Below are 14808 nucleotides of genomic sequence, written 5' to 3' on the forward strand. Positions count from 1 at the left end.
CAGTTACACGACGATATATCGATTTCATGATTTCTTCTCTCAATCTCATTCTTATATGGAAAACGCGCTACGTGATCGGAAAACCGCATTTCTGACTTAAATAAGAACAAGAAGAAACACAAATTACGACCTCTCATGGACTTCTAGGTTTCAGTAAAAGGAGGCAAGTGTTGAATAAGAGTCAAACTCAAGTATAGTGAATACGTAAAGGGGACGGATGTGGCTGTTGAATGGAGCGCAATGAATAAGTAAAAGAAGCGAATGTTGAATGGAGTACAATGAATAAGGGAATGGAGCGAACGTTGAATTGAGTACAGTGAATAAGAAAATGGAGCGAACGTTGAGTTGAGTACAGTGAATAAGGAAATGGAGCAAATGTTGAATGAAGTACAGTGAATAAGTGAATGCAGCGAATGTTGAATGAAGTTCTGAAGAGGCAGCTGTCGAATGAAGACTAGTAAATGAGCCTAAATCGCCCAGTGTTGCACGAATTTTAGTCAATATTAAAGTAAAGAATGGTTCAAGGCTTGCAGTTCATAAGTGGCTCTATCTCATTTGAGTAAACTCCCCACATCAAAGTATGATTTTTGGTGGGATATATAGTGACCATTTGTAGCGTTCGATTTTTAATTTATTCGCAGAAAAAACCCATTAAGAAATGAATCTCTGATTGTAGAACAGTGTCTACAACAATTTAGTAAAGGTGTGAATACAATTGCAGAAAAAAACATATTTTATTAACTACGTCGATGTATTCTGCGGTTAGCAAAAAAAGTATACATTTAGTTTGTACTTAAAACCGTGAAAACATAACTAGCATGGCATGACATAGTATACCTGTGCGCTCTTCAAAACATTATACGCCGAGGATCTTCTTAATGCAGTGTTACACCATGTTCGCGCTGTCGTCTGCTGGCCTGGTTGATGATCACTTTGGCGGGAATAATGTGCTCGTGGATCTACTAGCGGCCACCTGAATCAAAGACAAAAGGTTGTGTGTAGGAGGTACCTAGCTTGGCATAGCAACCGTCTACAGGAGATTGGGCTCCAATCACAGTGTATTAACTACCGGATGCGAATCTTAAGCACTGTTATTGTAACAGGAGAACAGGAATTGAAACGTCTTGAATATTTTATGCATCTAAATCACTCAAAAACTCACAAGACCTGAAAATAGATCACTAAAATGTCATACAATCAAGTATACGTAACAGCAAACAAAGCGAAATGCATACAAAGTAAGAACCGTATGTTCCTAAATAGCACGCGCTCTTTACCGAATCGACGGAACGTGCCACTAAAATATAGGTCATGGTTTCACAACCCAGCTACAGAGCACGAAGTCATATCAAACACAGAAATGTACGGATTCATTTCAAAGAACCCAATATTATGATGCCTGTCTTGTGGCCAGGACATTATGGCTCTCTGTTTGATGTGCTCTGGCTTGTTCTGTAGTGTGCAGAAATCAATTGCTCACGAATGATTTTGCATGCGCGACATTAATTTGAATTTATAAAAAATCTGAAAGATAAATTTGATTTTAACAAGGAGAAAATGAAAAAGATATATCCACGTAGTCCTATTGGATCTGCTGGTAATCAAGCATTAAACTATCTTCCTATGGCATCTATGGTCCAATCTTCATAATGCGCGCTAGCTTCGCCTCGCCCGATACAAGTTTATTTTAGACCCAATATTTTTCCGTATTAGGTCACTTTCAAACTGTGTAACTTATAATATTGAATTGTGATATACCACTTTTCACTTATTTCTATTCATGTTTTAACATTAGTAACTTTTTTGACCAGAGGGAAGTTATTATTACTGTTACCTGAACGGTCTGCGTGGGACAAACAAATTTGTTTTGAGGATGATAATATCGACATTTGTATAGAGCACGGATATGTTCTACTGATATTCTAGGCTATTCAAACAGCAAGAAATGCCTTATATATTTGTTCAGTTATTTGAAATGATGTCTATATTTGGCAGTTTGCCTGGTGGTGATTGATAAGTTTGACCTTGTTAAATATCCTGGTAATTTACTTAATAGTCGCTACATCTAAGATGTCTCATGTGACTTTTTTGTGATATCTTATTTCAGTTCGATTATATAAAAAAAGCAGGCGCTTGTGCTGCTGTAGGAATACAATTCAGCTGAACATATTTATTTCTGATATTTGATATCATAATTTTTGTTATTGTAATACAAGGTAATCAGCTGTAATAATTGGAATCTAAACTTATTTTGTTGTAATTGATCCAAGCAGTTAGAGGATATAAATTTGATGACACAATATATTTTAATTTTATTGTTTCTATTTATGACACAACATAAATTTAACTTTGATATTACATTATGTTGCTGTAGGCCTTATCATCATCATCATTATAATATCATCATCCGTATTTTAGGCACTGTAAGATATACCAATACTATGAGGCAATGTGAGATATATTAGGCGATGATTTGTTAGATGTTCTCGGCTATGATTTCGATGATATAAGGCCATGTGATAAACGTTTCGTCGATCATGTTATATTCTGTTATATATATTTCAGCGATTACATGAGAAAGTAAGATATATTTGAACAATAATATGAGACTGTGGACTGCATTAAGGCGATGATTTATTTGACGATTTGAGGTATCGATCTCTTTATACCATATATGGTGTTAAACTGAAATTTGTTAAGATAAATCAGTAGATATTTTAAGATCCAGTTGTACTAAGACTCTTATACAGTGTGCCCTGTAGAGTTTATTGGTGTCAAAATACAGGATTGATTGTCGATTTGTAGACTATACACTGAGACTTCTGTACAACATCAAACTAAACATTATCAAATCGTGTGTAACAAAGGCATAGTTCTGTCTCTTCTTATATGTAATTAACATCGACGTTTGTCAATCATACCATTCCGAATTTGTCCTATTCTGTGTTTGTATATAACAGTGTTACCTGCACTTTCAGGTGCTAATTGTGACGTGGTGTAATATGTTTGTGAGCTCAAGGTCATTTATTTCAGTGAAAACGACGTGAATGTAGTTATCTATTTTCTGTGCCAATTCTTTGGTTGAAATATTGAGGTTAGGGATAAGTTTTCTTATTTAGTAAGGGGATTGCAAATTAAGCTTCTATTCTCACTAAAATCGGTTATATCAGTTTAATTTTTCTTTCACTAAACACTAATGTTGAGATACTGAATAAAAACATATATTTGTCTGTCCTTGCCAACCATTGACACTCACATTTTTGCAGGCGACATCACGACCTTTCTAAGCGGCTTACATTGGTCATCCCTCTGGTCAATCTAGTGCCGCTGTGATTATACAATAGACACCAGGGAATCCGCTGACACTGCAGAGAACACGAGTTCCGTATCCAATAATTTCTTATTTAGTGATTCACAAATCAAGTCACAGCCTGGCGACAGAAGTACAGTCCGAATTAAACGTTGTCCAAGTCTATAAAGATCATTAACGCAAGAAACAACATCATTTAGTAGATCTTACAAAGACCAATGCTGATTTTTTTTCGGAAAATCAATGCAACGATGAACTTCCTCATCTCGAAAGCTAATTGACCAGAAATCCCTTCAAAATAGCCGGAAAATTCTTAAGAGTTATTCATACAAGGCTGCTCGAAACTGAAAGTATTATTGAGTAAACCTAATATTTCATATTCCACGATTTTATGGCATAACATGACGCTACCCAATAGGGAACACTACAAAAGAAACGCTACCCAATAGGCAACTCTACAAAAGGAACGCTATCCAATACGCACCTCTACAAAAGAAATGCTACACAATACGCAACTCTACAATGTACAAAAGAAACGCTACCCAATAGGCAACTCTACAAAAGGAACGCTACCCAATAGGCAACTCTACAAAACGAACGCTATCCAATAGGCATTTCTACAAAAGGAATGCTACCAAATAGATAACTCTTCAAAGGGAACACTACCCAATAGGCAACTCTACAAAAGGAACGCTACCCAATAGGCAACTCTACAAAAGGAACGCTACCCAATAGGCAACTCTACAAAACGAACGCTACCCAATAGGCATTTCTTCAAAAGGAATGCTACCAAATAGACAACTCTACAAAGGGAACACTACCCAATAGCCAACACTACAAAAGCAACACTACCCAATAGGCAACACTACAAAAGAAATGCTACCCAATAGGGAACGCTACAAAAGGAACGCTACCTTATAGGGAACGTTACAAAAGGAACGCTACGCAAATTAGGAAATCAACTCAAGAAGAACTTTAAATACCGGTATGCTAATTCAGCATTATAAGTTACTAACATTTTAAATATTACAATACTTACAGTTCAATGGTTTTGATTTTACCAAGCCATATGAGAGTGGTTATCGAATTACAAATGTGTGTCTTACACTATTTCTGAATTTAAACATACAAAACACGTACATGTATTAAATAAGGCATGTCTCAAAAGCAGACTATCCCTAACTAAAACATTAGATGGTGGTCACTAATCAGTGTAACAGCGATCTCTATAACAAAAATATGATTTTTTTTCTTCTAATTATACTAACACAATATAAAATTAATGGTTTATTCGACCTTCATCCGCATGGAGGCGATCACACCAATCCTCGGAGCACACAATCTTCTTAATAATTAATTAAATAAAGATGATTACCCTAAGGGGAAGCATGTGTTCGCACTGTTTTTGATCCGTCTCAGATGTCCAACCGGGAATTCTTGCTCGATTTCTAGGATTGCTTTAAAACGCCTCCCTCCCCTGCCTATTGTTAACTATCATTGTTAGATATGATTGATGAAGACCAATGAAGAGCTATGACACTATTTGCTGAAGGGAAGGTCAATATAACGGTTGCAGATGTAAATACTTATAAGATGTCATATGAACATAGTTAGTACAACAATTTAGCAATAGGTTTAAGAAATTTATAATATTACACATAAAGACCACATATTAATGTGATATGTAGATTTTTCTCCTCGAAACAATTAAGCAATATCATACGAGGACAACGCCTGGTGGTGACATAACTTGTGAAGGAGAGACGATGGTATTAACTTTGTCATATCTATATCGCCTCAAACACGTTAAACACTCCGACACCGTGACTTAAAAGTGTTTGGAAGATCAATGTATCTGAACACTCAGGGCCACTCATGACAAGTTGTAATTTTAGACGAGTGCATTTGGGATTGGAACAGATTCGATTGCTACCAGCAATTTAAATGTCTATATTAGATATGCCCTGATTTTCCACTATCTTTATTCGCTAAGACATGGTCACGTGATGTTCAGTATATAGCATAATGACTCGGTGTTTTTAGTTTTTAGAAACACCCAGTTAATATTCCTTTACTAACTTCATTGCCCAAATGCTGCATTCATCAGGGTGAGCGTTCTTTGACCAATGTTTTTCTTGTAATTAATATACACACTTAATAGAGAATGTTTTTGACATTTGTTAAAGAAAGACCTATCTAATATAAAAATTAAGGACCTTTGTTTCGGTCAATATAGTCTTATTTTGTAGTTTTTAAAACAGAAGTAACTTGGTCCATTGTTTGTAGTTTCGTAGCTAGCTATATATGAAGGCAAAATATACAAAAAGATGTTTGTTTCAGGAACGACAAAAAAAAAATCAAATCTTATCTGAATTCGATCTGAATTCGAAGCGTCCCTTTTTACTTAATGACTACCTTGTCAGTATACTTCACTGTAAAATGACGATGAACGGTTGCCATTTAAAGTAAATGCTATCGAAGTCTATAATGTATCATTATTCTTACTAAGCGTTCGTCCTCGGCGACTTGGCGACCTGTGTCCTGCTCTGTGTCTTTAACAGTAGTGTGAAATAAATCTATCACAATCACACAATACATTTACCACAGTATCCTAACCATTCACCAAAAGTATTGATCATGAGGTATCAGGCCATCCCGATGACAGCGTTACGATTCTAACCATGAATCAACAATTTGTGATAAAATATAAGATACTGTCAAGAAATGAAAATTTAATCTATAAAATGTCAGCTATTTGTAATGATAAAAATCAAAGGCATTTTCAGCAAGGAACATAAAGGGAAAGAGAAAATTGCGCCTGGTTCCCAGATTTACTACCTTACTGCGGTGGGTCGATCGACTGAGCCCAGTTACATAAATATTTCTCAACTTAGCAACTTTGAAGAAATTATGGAAAGTTCATCGTAACCTAAGATGCTATCGAGAACTCAAAATAAGGAATTCACTTCAGTTAGGAACGTTAATGAAATAGGGTCAAAGATCGCTAATAAGACCAAAACACTGGAATGAGTTTTCTCGAAACTATTTCACTGACACGAACAGATACGCTTAATTGGAATTAATGAAAGGGAAGATTCTACCAACTCTGGAGATTGAAAATAATAAAAAGAAGGAACGGATTCCGAATACATGTACAAATTGTCAGTGATAACGATCTGTAAAATTGATAACTTTTCTGCACCAAAGTGTTGCTGACGCGGAGATGAAAGCTATACTAATCACTGCAGGCTAATGATGTGCAAAACTCTCAGAGATTTATCGCAGTTTCAGATTTGAGCTCAAGACCAATCTCAAATTTAGTAAAGATCTTTCGTGAAAGTCACATTTGAGAAAATCTCAAGCGAGTAAAATCTGATTCTGAAAAAAAGAATTTAATGCATGATGTCAAATACTACTGACACAATATCTCTTTTTGCTTTTTATCAATAAAATATTAGAAAATTGGAATTGAAAAATCTCAAGGACTTAGGATTGAAGTTTACCTTAACTTCAACAAGCCGGGATATACGGATACTTTGATGTAGACAAAAAATAATTAATGATTGCATCATATCTGACATCCTGATATCGCTGTGTTGGATCACTAAACGTTACTGTAATTATTTGTTATAAAGTGGAAATCTGATAAAACTGCATAATATTTTTGTCATATTATGGCACATGTTTTATACTCGCATGGAAAATAAGGATGAATATTTGACAAAATGTGATATAAAAAAAAGTTTGATTTTGGAAAGAAAGGAACTAAATGTGCATTTTCTATCAGACAAAATAATTTAAAAAAAAATCTGTTTTCGTACTTGATCGCTTTGATAACCTTTACAATAATAAGTATTCATTTTGATGAAAAGTGATGTAATGTAGAGTGATTTTGTGGTATCAAATGACATGGAAACAAAATCAATATTTAAAATAGGACCAAATAAAAAATGAAACGTTTGATTTCAGTCAAAACGAGATTTTAAAATCCTAATTATACAATTTACAGAATGAAAAACAAAATGGATATTGGATAAACCAAATGAGAACAAATGAGAACAAATAAATACAGGATAACAAACCAAATGAGAACAAATGAATATAGGATAACAAACCAAATGAGAACAAATGAATATAGGATAACAAACCAAATGAGAACAAATGAATATAGGATAACAAACCAAATGAGAACAAATGAATATAGGATAACAAACAAATGAGAACAAATGAATATAGGATAACAAACCAAATGAGAACAAATGAACAAATGAATATAGGATAACAAACCAAATGAAAACAAATGAATATAGGATAACAAACAAATGAGAACAAATGAATATAGGATAACAAACCAAATGAGAACAAATGAATATAGGATAACAAACCAAATGAGAACAAATGAACAAATGAATATAGGATAACAAACCAAATGAGAACAAATGAACAAATGAATATAGGATAACAAACCAAATGAGAACAAATGAATATAGGATAACAAACCAAATGAGAACAAATGAACAAATGAATATAGGATAACAAACCAAATGAGAACAAATGAATATAGGATAACAAACCAAATGAGAACAAATGAATATAGGATAACAAACAAATGAGAACAAATGAATATAGGATAACAAACCAAATGAGAACAAATGAATATAGAATAGCAAACCAAATGAGAACAAATGAATATAGGATAACAAACAAATGAGAACAAATGAACAAATGAATATAGGATAACAAACCAAATGAGATTAAATGAACAAATGAATATAGGATAACAAACCAAATGGGAATAAATGAACAAATGAATATAGGATAACAAACCAAATGAGAACAAATGAACAAATGAATATAGAATAGCAAACCAAATGAGAACAAATGAATATAGGATAACAAACCAAATGAGAACAAATGAACAAATGAATATAGAATAGCAAACCAAATGAGAACAAATGAATATAGGATAACATACCAAACGAGAACAAATGAATATAGGATAACAAACCAAATGAGAACAAATGAACAAATGAATATAGGATAACAAACCAAATGAGATTAAATGAACAAATGAATATAGGATAACAAACCAAATGGGAATAAATGAACAAATGAATATAGGATAACAAACCAAATGAGAACAAATGAACAAATGAATATAGGATAACAAACCAAATGGGAACAAATGAACAAATGAATATAGGATAACAAACCAAATGGGAACAAATGAACAAATGAATATAGGATAACAAACCAAATGAGATTAAATGAACAAATGAATATAGGATAACAAACCAAATGGGAACAAATGAACAAATGAATATAGGATAACAAACCAAATGAGAATAGGATAACAAACCAAATGAGAACAAATGAACAAATGAATATAGGATAACAAACCAAATGGGGAACAAATGAACAAATGAATATAGGATAACAAACCAAATGAGAATGGGAACAAATGAACAAATGAATATAGGATAACAAACCAAATGAGAATAGGATAACAAACCAAATGAGAACAAATGAACAAATTAATATAGGATAACAAACCAAATGAGAACAAATGAAAAAATGAATATAGGATAACAAACCAAATGAGAACAAATGAACAAATGAATATAGGATAACAAACCAAATGAGAACAAATGAGAATAGGATAACAAACCAAATGAGAACAAATGAATATAGGATAACATACCAAATGAGAACAAATGAATATAGGATAACATACCAAATGAGAACAAATGAATATAGGATAACAAACAAATGAGAACAAATGAATATAGGATAACAAACCAAATGAGAACAAATGAATATAGGATAACAAACCAAATGAGAACAAATGAATATAGGATAACAAACCAAATGAGAACAAATGAATATAGGATAACAAACAAATGAGAACAAATGAATATAGGATAACAAACCAAATGAGAACAAATGAACCAATGAACAAATGAATATAGAATAGCAAACCAAATGAGAACAAATGAATATAGGATAACAAACCAAATGAGAACAAATGAATATAGGATAACAAACCAAATGAGAACAAATGAACAAATGAATATAGGATAACAAACCAAATGAGATTAAATGAACAAATGAATATAGGATAACAAACCAAATGAGAATAGGATAGCAAACCAAATGAGAACAAATGAACAAATGAATATAGGATAACAAACAAATGAGAACAAATGAACAAATGAATATAGGATAACAAACCAAATGAGATTAAATGAACAAATGAATATAGGATAACAAACCAAATGGGAATAAATGAACAAATGAATATAGGATAACAAACCAAATGAGAACAAATGAACAAATGAATATAGGATAACAAACCAAATGAGAACAAATGAACAAATGAATATAGGATAACAAACCAAATGAGAACAAATGAACAAATGAATATAGGATAACAAACCAAATGAGAACAAATGAATATAGGATAACAAACCAAATGAGAACAAATGAATATAGGATAACAAACCAAATGAGAACAAATGAGAATAGGATAACAAACCAAATGAGAACAAATGAACAAATGAACATAGGATAACAAACCAAATGAGAACAAATGAACAAATGAATATAGGATAACAAACCAAATAGGAATAGAAATTTATGCTTATAAACTAAATTGGGCAAAACGAATATCTGGTAACAAAATAATCGGAGACTATATGACTATAGTGTAGGAGAATAAAATAAAAGCACACGTATACGTATATACCTGTATTCGGAAGAGTCCGCATTCTTAGAAAACGTCTAATAACAAGTTGTGGCGACAAGCAATCCGCTTATAGGTTGTAGAACACAGTAATTAGAGACTGATTCTGTTGTTTTCCTTGTGTGTAGATCTAGAGTACTAAACCTCCTTGTCACAGCCCTGATGGTAGGAGAACCTAGACCGTTAGCTGCCACCTAGGCGGCGGGATTTTACCGTAAAACAACTTTTATCGATTTTCACGGCTAAGCTCTCCAGTTCATTACGACTCGGTTCTGTTCGCAGTATCCGCAAAATCGCCATAATTTATCTCCCATTCTCTAATCCGTTATAAGAATATTATCCTTTCTTTATTCGGTGTATATCTGTGTATTTAAGTTACATGCTAGGGATATCTAGTTCGTGTAATATGTATGAATGACATATCATAACATAACTATGATTAATATCATATCGCAATACACCTTAACACATCCTCAGTAGTCTAGCCCTTACTATCACTGTGCTGGTAAACCAACAGTTACACTAATATCGAGTAAAGCATTTTGTCTTAAATGATTGAAATCCTATGACGCACCATGTGATTAAGTTGACGTTCAGAATTAGACAACATGGTTATAAACACCTTTATAAAGAAGCAATATAACACTCATTCCATCTGATTAGGAGACTCAGACTTATGTTATGTGAGCGGACACCAATAACGCTCATTCTTTTGGTGTTCATGGGTCTATATTTTTAACAGTTCATCGGACATTTTCTTTTCATACATGCCAACTCCTATTAAATCAATTTTTAACTTCGACTGTGTCAGTATTCATTATATCAAGAAACCTTTGCATCGTCTTTTATTTACATCATTTAAAACCTTACTTAACCTTCATTAGTCTTACTTTAACGTTACCATGGCATCAGACGGTCCGTCCTGATGCCAGTACTATACATCACGTGACGGAGGATGATGTAGGCCTATAGAAGGCGTTTGATTGACAAGAAAATGAATTGTCCTCCATTAGTGAATTCAATTACATATATACCGTCAGTTCTCTTTTATGTCTGAACACACGCCATTCTGTCGAAATCAAACGTCTCCAATTGAATCTAGATCATTACTAATCTGACAGGCGATTGAGTGCTATTGCTGAAGATGTTGGCAACGAACTTAAACCAAACCAGAATGGAGTTGTCACAATACCACATTCAACTCCAATCAGATGTACGCTAAGGGGCCATCAAGGTGATCAGCGATAGTTTAATGTCAGCGCCGAAAGTGGTTTTCTCAGCCAAGATAAACCTAGATTAACCATCTCATTTTAATCTTGCATTATTTATTACATACATATATAATGGTAGCCCGATAAAACACTAAGCCAATTGTGTATATCCTACAGGTAAAATCGATTCCTAGCGACTAAAAGATATAACGCAAATAATTCCGGATGATAAGAAGTAATTTGCATATTGAGCGCGTCGTGTTATAAAGTTTATGGCAAAGAAAGATACAAAACTACGTACGTAAAAGAACAGTTTGAAAGGGATTTAAAGTTACATATAAATGGATTTGATCCAATACACAAACAATAAAAGCAGTTTCGAGACAGCGAACAATTCTGCCTCCGTCCATTAGGGACTCGGTAATAATTGCGCTTTTGTCGAGATCAACGAATAGGGTCATTAGCATACAAGAATTATTGAGCTTGCCAAAAGCACAAAAAAGCATATCGTCCTCAAAAAATACTGACCATGGCATTTGGACAATTTAAACTCTCGCAGAACCAACGAAATAACTAGATTTCGCACCTTGCCGTTTCATAGACTGCTCCCCGACATCTGAGAGTAGGTTACTAATTAAACTATGTACGCAATCATACGTCAGATTATGTGGTACTTAAAGACGATGAGATCGGTTGTTTTTTTTACCTATGCTAGTACATGGGCCATAATGTTTGATGGATCAACGCCGATGATTGCAGGCAAGCTATGCGCTCATGAACAGAAGTCAAACTTCAAGAAACTTTTTTTTGTAGCGTCTGTATATTTGAACAATTTTGGAAGCGTACATGCATGCATCCCGACGCACAAAAATAAAAGGACCCACAATTTCTTAAGACCCTCCCAATCACGGCATTATACCAACGTATGTATATGTAATAGTAACCTAATTATTTAGAGGCCCTCAGGAAGGTTTTGTGGATGTAAAAAAGGGTGTGGTCACCTACCGCCTATCACGAACCGAAATACGCTACAGGTATTTAATCACGTGGCATATTATGGAATGGCTTACTTTTGACAAAACTTCTTTATATTTATGAATAGAAATATATATCGTTTGTTCAAAGTATACGACAAAAGCTTATTACGTGCGAAAAATTACATAATTACTTCATTTGCGTAGAAATACTTGGCCTTATCAATTTTGTTTGATAACATTAGTGGCACTTCACTCAACAAAGGACAACACACTATACCCGATTCCAATTGCAGAATCAAAATGACCCCCTTTGTGCTCTTGCACGGTTATTTGGCGCAGTAATAGTAAGAATCAAAGACAAGAAATAAGTATATTTTAGTTGTTTAGATCAAACAGAAAATAAGTCAATTACATTGTAGAAACATGCATATATAGGATTATTCTAAATTTCTTTTCTCGTAACACTTTGTTATTTCAAAAATATCTTCTATGGGAATAGATACATTTCATACAGAGATTTCTTTTGTTTGATTTTTTTTTCTCGTTTTTAAATCATTTTTGTGGAAAAATCCATAGAATGAGTCTGTAATTAAACCAGCTTCTACACAGTAGCCCAACACCTCAATCGGAAATCCACATCATACAGTGCACCGTGGAAGGAATAGTGGGTTTGTCGTATAAACAAGCTCGGGATGCTGAGAATGCCGGAAATATCTGAATATGCAATGGTGATCTCATTAAAATTCACCAAAGAGGCTAAGGAAGGAAAATTGAGGCATTATAACAATTAGATTCTACTTCTCGTATTAACTGGGATAAATTCAATGACAACGGTAATATTGGAATTGATCATGGTTCATAATGGAGGCATGATGTATAATGACACTCTGCATCTATGTTGTAAGGATAGACAATATTTACAGAAGTCTCTGTATGTTGTAAAGGTAGACAATATTTATAAATGTCTCTGTATGTTGTAAGGGTAGACAATATTTACAGAAGTCTCTGTATGTTGTAAAGGGTAGACAATATTTATAGGATTCTCTGTATGTTGTAAGGGTGGACAATATTTATAGAAGTCTCTGTATGTTGTAAGGGTAGACAATATTTATAGAAGTCTCTGTATGTTGTAAGGGTAGACAATATTTATAAAAGTCTCTGTATGTTGTAAGGGTAGACAATATTTATAAAGTCTCTGTATGTTGTAAGGGTAGACAATATTTATAGAAGTCTCTGTATGTTGTAAGGGTAGACAATATTTATAAATGTCTCTGTATGTTGTAAGGGTAGACAATATTTATAAATGTCTCTGTATGTTGTAAGGGTAGACAATATTTATAGAAGTCTCTGTATGTTGTAAGGGTAGACAATATTTATAGAAGTCTCTGTATGTTGTAAGGGTAGACAATATTTATAAAAGTCTCTGTATGTTGTAAGGGTAGACAATATTTATAGAAGTCTCTGTATGTTGTAAGGGTAGACAATATTTATAGAAGTCTCTGTATGTTGTAAGGGTAGACAATATTTATAAATGTCCCTGTATGTTGTAAGGGTAGACAATATTTATAGAAGTCTCTGTATGTTGTAAGGGTAGACAATATTTATAGAAGTCTCTATATGTTGTAAGGGTAGATAATATTTATAGACGTCTCTGTATGTTGTAAGAGTAGACAATATTTATAAATGTCCCTGTATGTTTTAAGAGTAGACAATATTTTTAAATGTCCCTGTATGTTGTAAGGGTAGAAAATATTTATAAATGTTTCCTGTATGTTGTAAGGGTGGACAATATTTATAAATGTCCCGGTATGTTGTAAGGGTTGACAATATTTATAAATGTCCCGGTATGTTGTAAGGGTAGATAATATTTATGAAAGTCACCTGAATGTTGTAAAGGGAGCCAATATTTATAAATGTCCCTGTATGTTGTAAGGGTAGAGAATATTTATAAATGTCCCGGTATGTTGTAAGGGTAGATAATATTTATGAAAGTCACCTGAATGTTGTAAAGGGAGCCAATATTTATAAATGTCCCTGTATGTTGTTAGGGTAGACAATATTTATAAAAGTCCCTGGATGTTAGGGTAGACAATATTTATAAAAGTCCCCTATATGTTGTAAGAGTAGACAATATTTTTAAATGTCCCTGTATGTTGTAAGGGTAGAAAATATTTATAAATGTTTCCTGTATGTTGTAAAGGTAGACAATATTTATAAATATCTCTGTATGTTGTAAGGGTAGACAATATTTATAAATGTCCCTGTATGTTGTAAGGAAAGACAATATTTATAGAAGTCTCTGTATGTTGTAAGGGTAGACAATATTTATAAATGTCTCTGTATGTTGTAAGGGTAGACAATATTTATAAATGTCCCTGTATGTTGTAAGGATAGACAATATTTATAGAAGTCTCTATATGTTGTAAGGGTAGACAATATTTATAAATGTCTCTGTATGTTGTAAGGGTAGACAATATTTATAAATGTCCCTGTATGTTGTAAGGGTAGACAATATTTATTGACATCTATATTAACAGAAATTTCTGTATGTTGCAGACAATATTTATA

General features: G+C 33.3%; 1 protein-coding gene across 1 annotated transcript in view; it reads right to left on the minus strand.

The window, feature by feature from the left end:
• LOC138333460 (RNA polymerase-associated protein LEO1-like) overlaps positions 1 to 10182 on the minus strand; it is a 47268-nt gene extending 37086 nt beyond the window's left edge. The window contains exons 1-2 of the mRNA XM_069281843.1: positions 10056 to 10182; positions 838 to 973 (exon numbers count right to left, since the gene is read on the minus strand). The gene's annotated coding sequence lies outside the window, so the exon portion shown is untranslated. The remainder of the gene's footprint in view (positions 1 to 837; positions 974 to 10055) is intronic.
• Between the last annotated feature and the right edge of the window lie 4626 nt (positions 10183 to 14808).

The sequence above is a fragment of the Argopecten irradians genome, chromosome 10 (genome assembly GCF_041381155.1).
Source record: "Argopecten irradians isolate NY chromosome 10, Ai_NY, whole genome shotgun sequence".
Classification (NCBI taxonomy): domain Eukaryota; kingdom Metazoa; phylum Mollusca; class Bivalvia; order Pectinida; family Pectinidae; genus Argopecten; species Argopecten irradians.